Source organism: Elephas maximus, chromosome 23 (assembly GCF_024166365.1).
Source record: "Elephas maximus indicus isolate mEleMax1 chromosome 23, mEleMax1 primary haplotype, whole genome shotgun sequence".
Classification (NCBI taxonomy): domain Eukaryota; kingdom Metazoa; phylum Chordata; class Mammalia; order Proboscidea; family Elephantidae; genus Elephas; species Elephas maximus.
In genome coordinates, this window is record NC_064841.1 from 33,346,970 (window position 1) to 33,353,296 (window position 6,327).

A 6,327-nucleotide genomic window follows, 5' to 3' on the forward strand; every position below is an offset into this window, starting at 1 on the left:
ACGTGAGAATGGCAAAACTTCATCTCATGTACCTTGAACACGTTATCAGGAGGGACCAGTCCCTGGAAAAAGACATCATGCTTGGTAAGGTAGAGGGTCAGGGAAAAAGAGGAAGACCCTAGACAAGATGGATGGACACAGTAGCTGAAACACTGGACTCAAACACAGCAACGATTGTGGGGATGGCACAGGACTAGGCAGTGTTTCATTCTGTTGTACACAGGCTGGCCATGAGTTGGAACTGACTCAATGGCACCTGACAACAACAGATTCCTGGGTGATGCTGATGCTCTGGGGACCAAGGGGGTGGTGAAAAGCATCTGGATTTGGGAATCAGAAAACCTGTGTCCTGCTTCAAGCTGAACGTACACCTGCGTAGTCCCATTAGACAAATCGCCTAAACTTTCTGATTCACTTCTTATTCGCAAATGTGTGCGATGGTAATAACACCAGCCTCATGACGTTGTTCAGAACTGTTGTGAGGGCCAGTGAGGTTATGCAGGAAAATACATACGAATGTTGGTTAATAATGTAAATTTCTTCCCATTTGTTTCTACAATTCAAAAAAGAACAAAACTCCTCCCTCTGCATATTTGTCTCTGCATGGCTCCGCCTTGCTTTTCTCACCTTTTTTGTTTTTTGCTTGCCTTTTTTTTCTTTAGCCTTTTAAAAAACCAAAGTTCATTTTTACTTAAAAATGTTCAAGGCAGTTTAAAAAAGTCCAAAGGCTCAAAGATATCCAGGTTTAATAAAGTTTACAGTGAGGTGCTGGCTATTGGTGCCTCTGTCGCTATAGTTTCAACTTGACTGGCCAATTCTTCGCCTTGGAGTTCCTTCCAGTTGTAGAGTAGACAATTCGGGTGACTTCTGACGTACTTCATAAAAGACTTTTACCCCAGTAGTGGTGAAAAAAAGAATGCCAAAAGCAGTCATCGCTATTGCAATGCGGAAAGTTGTATAATTCAGATGGAAAATCACCACAGCAATTCCAAAAATCAAAATTATTAATCCAATACTTAAAGAACAGAGGCATTTGCAGATTTTACATAAAAATTGGTCCTGCACTACTGCAACAGGGTCCGCTGATTATCGGTTTGAATAGCTGGGATCATGCCTCTGGGAAGGGTTTTTATCTCCAGTAAAAATAGACAGACTTATGAGAAGAAGCCCTTTCTTCCTTGGTCCTACTGAAGTGGGTGCCGAGGAAATCTTCCAAGCTACAGCATGAGGGAAAGCCAGAATTGTACAGAAGTGGAATAAAACTGATACTGTTAACCTACTGAGTTAAACCAACCCTGAAACAGCCTACTTTTGAATTTCCTGTTATGTTAGGCAATAATTATGTAAAATTCACTTTTACTTGCGTACAGGAATGTGTCATTTAACAGCCAGGATTCATTCTAGGACGTTATGCAATTCTAACTTCTTGCGAACACCTGCGTCCTAGGGCCGAGGGCTGCCGAGTGGCGGCCTGGGCAACTCCCCCTGCAGATGCCTCAAGTGAACTATCCGCTGGTGCTGCTGGCTTGCACCCTGCAGCCCGGTGAAGGTCCAGGGGCTGGCCCCCGAAAACAGGGGAACGGTCTCCAAGACCCTGGCGCCCCCGTTCTTCATGCTCGATGCCTGCCCTTGGCAGGGGTGTCTGTTCCTGAAGGTGGGGGGCTGCAGGCTACGGGCATTCCCTGGAGAAAGGAAGGGAGAGGATTTTGTTCGTTTCTCTTTTGGGGAAGTCAGTCATTTATTGTGGGGGTGAGGGTGAAGTTAGGGAAACAGGTCCTTTTTAAAAGGAAACCGAAGGCCTCACCTGGAACCCACAGGAGCCCCAGGGCAGCGTCTCTGGGCTCCAATCTGAGGCATGCCGTGGGCCTTGCTGAATGAGGCTCAGGCTCAGCCACCCTCTTGGGCGGCTGCGCCTCGCCCTGCAAATGGCCCCGGGCAACCCCTCTGGGCCCCAGCTTGGCCTGGGCTTTGCAGGACCTGCCCTTGTGCTCTGGAGGCTGCCGGTCACCGCCTTGGTGTGACCTCCAATACTTTACCCGCTGCTTCTTGCGTGGAGGCCCCGAGGACTGTCTCGGCTTTGCCAGCTTGGGGAACATATCCTGGTTAGGCTCCTCGCCCACCACCTTGTGGAGATAGCTTCATCCTCCTTCTCAGGGCAGCCAGCCCCCTAGCCTCTGGTAGGTCTCCAGTCCCCCTCATAGGTTCCCCTGGGCCTCTGCCTGTCACCTCTTCATGCCCGCCGGGCTCTTCTTGTTGTGGGCCTCTCTCTGTTCCTACTTGCTTCAGCACGTTGTGGGCCTGCTGGTCCTGCCTCTGGGCCTTTAGTCGCAGCTTTTCCTCTTTGGCCGCCAGGATGGCCTGCAGCCCCTCCTCCGTCTTGTGCACGAAATTGCAGAACAGCTCCTTCCCCTACCCGACACCCTCCTGGATCTTCAAGAGCTGCAGCGTCACCCTAGGACAGAGCTCAGTGAGCCCCAGGGCGCTCTGGTTGGTTTGCGTGTTCCCGCGCCTGCGGCGGCCTGGGCCAGCTCGGCTTGCCTCAGTCTCTGCTCTCTGACAGCCGGCGCCCGTGGCCAGCAGCTCTCTGGTATCCTGCCGAAGGCTCATGTTGGGGAACTTCTCCTGGAGAAGCTTCTTCATGTCGCGACTTGGAGCCCACAGGAGTGACTTTCATGCTATAATGGCAAAAGTCCAGCTCCTGGGAGACAGGGTTGTAATTGATGAGAAGGCAGCACTTGGTGGTGCTCAAGTTCACCTTGTGCACGTTGATGGAGGGGAGCGGGTTCTGGAACACAGTGTCCATGAGCTTTACCTGTGTGCCATGGGGGCGGAAGCCGTTGAGCACCAGGAGGGGCAGGTGGGCAGGTGCCAGAACGGAGGTTTGCTGCTTCATGACTATATTCTGTAATATGTAGTCATGAGTAGCCCTTTACCGTTAATTCTTTTAAATCAGAATTTACCATTTGTGACATAATTATCATGCTTCTTTTCGAGATATTCTAGTGAAACCGAATGCATTCTAGGTGATAACTAGTGCCTGACCATTCTTCTCCCTGAAATACCAAGCCCCAAAGTGTTTTGTTCTTTTGTTCCAACTTTCATTCCTTTTTTTTAATGCAAAATGCCTTTGGGAAGTAACCCTACTAGCATTCTGTTCTGCACATTGCATATAAAGTGAATGATACAGTATGTTGCCTTTTGTGTCTGGCTTCTTTCATTTAGTCAACTGTCTCTTAACGCCCTCCCAAACCTATGAACTTGAACACTAGAACCCAACTGCAAGAAAAGCTAACATCTGTATGACTTTGCCGGCAAGTAGAAAATGGCCCCCAAATACCCTCTTTCTCCTGTTTTGCAGATCTTTATGAATGTATCTAATGCGCAGAACCCTAACTGAGGCAAGTGTGGGGATTGTTTAGTTTTCTAGCCCCTACAATATAAGATGGCACACTACCAGAAAGTTGCAATGGATGCAGAGTTCTAATCTACTATACCACGACCAGAATTTTCTTGTGCTGTGACTTTACTTGTATTCTTAACTCTTTAGCCTCCTTTGGTTGCCACCCTTTTTCTGTGCCTTGTTCTCAATGCTTCTGTGGATTTTGAGAGCTACCTAACTATGCTGGATATTTTCTGTTTGTCTCTCCAAATCCACTCCTCCCTCTTCTCCTTAATCAAGGATGGAGATGTTGACCTTTAGATTTTGTTTGGTTTCCTCTCATGCCTCAACATTTAAACACCCTACATTAATAGGAAAAGTTATCCTTTCTTGGGTTTGGCTAATGGCAGGTTCAGCAGGAAAGGTGGCAAACAGGAAGAAAATGAGGTCGAATTGGCTCCCTTGCTGCCGAATCACCTCAGGTTAGCTGTGTCCTTCTCCTATGAGGTGGTCCTTGCCTACTGTCTATGGAGTCCAGCCACCCTTGCTCCTTCAGGTCTTCTGGTAGTAGTGGCTCTCAGCTGTTGCTAGCCCTGGGCTGCTTCAATACCATGTCATTTCCCTTGGCCCTACCTAACCCAGTGCTGTCGACTACCCACACCTTGTAAATAGTCCTTTCATTTAACTCTCTTAAATTGAATGTTTCGAGTGTGCCAGCTGTTTCCTATTTACACCCTGCTTCACACGCTGCTATCTTTCCAATTGATTTGTTTTCTGCTTGTCCTTGCCTGGGTTAGTTTCTGTAGTCCATGACTAAGAACGCCGACTGATGTAGGTAAAGTGTTTCATTTAGCTAAGTTGTTGTTGTTGTTAGGCGCTGATGAATGATTCTGACTCATAGTGACCCCATGTGACAGAGTAGAGTTACCCCATAAGAGCAGATATTACAAATGAATTCTAACATGTAGGTTACTTTTGTATATAAGAATAGAAGTACCTATAATTATATTTGGAAACAATTGAAAAAGATGCATGCCATCTTTATTTTTTTTACCAGTAAATAAAAGAGCATTTTCTGGGGGAGTTCAAATACGGTTCTTTAAAAGGTACCGTCTGTATGGATTTAAATGCCTGTTTGCCAAAAATTACTTTAAAAAATAAGTTTTTATATCTAATATTGAGGATAAAAAGGTTGAAAGGTTTAGCTAAAATACCAAATACACCCACTTTTTTCCACTATAACATATGAATTGCATGTTGTCTATTTTATTGCATGTGTATATTTAATTTCACTGATTTATCCAAGTATATCTAAAACACCAAACTCAAAATAAGAATAACTATTTTCTTTATCTTTATACTACTAGAAATGTGATTGCAATTAGTGGGATTGGCTTCTCTCTTTCATGAATAATATTAAACCAAAAAACCAAACCCACTGCTGTCAAGTCAATTCTGACTCATTGTAACCTTATAGGATGAAGTAGAACTCCCCCATAGGGTTTCCAAGGCTGTAAATCTTTACAGAAGCAGACTGCCACATCTTTTTCTCACAGAGCAGCTGGTGAGTTCGAACCTCAGACCTTTGGTTAGCAAGTGAATGCTTAACCACTGTACCACCAGAGCTCCTATGAATAATATTAAAAGAGTCAAATTCATGTATTCAACAAATATTTATTCAATACCAGGCACTCCTCTTGGTGCTGAAGAGATAAAGATGAACAAGAGCGACTAATAGTCTCGAATGGGAGGCCTACATTGAACAAATAATAACATAAATAATTTCTGCTAGGAAGGAAAAAATACTGAGTTCTGTAAGACTATTAAGATCCTACCTTAATCTGAAGAAGGAATGAAGGGAATATTAAGGAAAATTTCTGTGAATAAGTGGCCCTTAAGCTTTTTAAGCTAAGAATTAAGGATAGATAAAAGCAAATTATAAATTATGGTGTTGGCGAAGAATATTGACTATACCAAGGACTGCCAGAAGAGCAAATAAACATGTCTTAGAGGAAGTACAGCCAGAATGCTCCTTAGAAGCAAGGATGGGGAGACTTCATCTCACATACTTTGGACATGTTATCAGGAGGGACCAGTCCTGGAGAAGGACTTTATTCTTGATAAAGTAGACGGTCAGCTAAAGAGATGAAGACCCTCAATGAGATGGATTGGCACAGTAGCAGCAACAAGGGGCTCAAGCATTGCAATGATTGTGAGGATGGCACAACACCAGGCAGTATTTCACTCTGTTGTACATAGGGTCACTATGAGTCCGAATCAACTTGATGGCACCTAACAACAGCAGGAGCAAAAATATCCCAAGCATTTCCAAAAGTGAAATGGAAGAAGTTTAGTACATTACACAAGTTGGAGAGTAAAAAGGAGTCAGTTCACAGAATGTATCATAGGTTATATTGAAAGTTTCAGACTTTAGCCAAAGAAAAAAATGGGAAGTCACTGAAGGATTTTTTGCTGACAGTCATAAGACAGATTTACGCTGAAAAAATTGACTCTGGTTCCTCCATGAAGAACTAACTGAGAGAAGAACAAGAAGGTATGTATGATGCGCCTTAGCAGATGCTGCAATAAGAGATGATCAAAGCTTGGACTGCATCTGCCTTTTCTAGTATGGTAGACAATAGTCAAGTGTGGCTATTGAGCACTTGGAATGAGACTAGCCCAAATTAAGACGTGCTGTAGGTGCAAATTTGTGGGTAGGTGCAAAATACGCACTAGATTTTAAAGCCTTAGTAATAAAATTTTAAAAACATATATTTTATTAACAATATTTTATATTGATTAAGCATTAAAGCTAATATTTTGAGTAGAATTAAATAACATTCTGTAAAAGAAGTTTTCATTTTACTTTTTTAATTTGACTATTAGAAAATTTAAAGTTATATGTCTGGCTTGCATTATATTTCATTGGCTAGTTCTGGTCCAGAGAA

General features: G+C 43.8%; 1 pseudogene; it reads right to left on the reverse strand.

Annotated features, from left to right (window-relative positions):
• Positions 1-1,443: 1,443 nt before the first annotated feature.
• Positions 1,444-2,893, reverse strand: LOC126066236 (suppressor of SWI4 1 homolog; annotated as a pseudogene).
• Between the last annotated feature and the right edge of the window lie 3,434 nt (positions 2,894-6,327).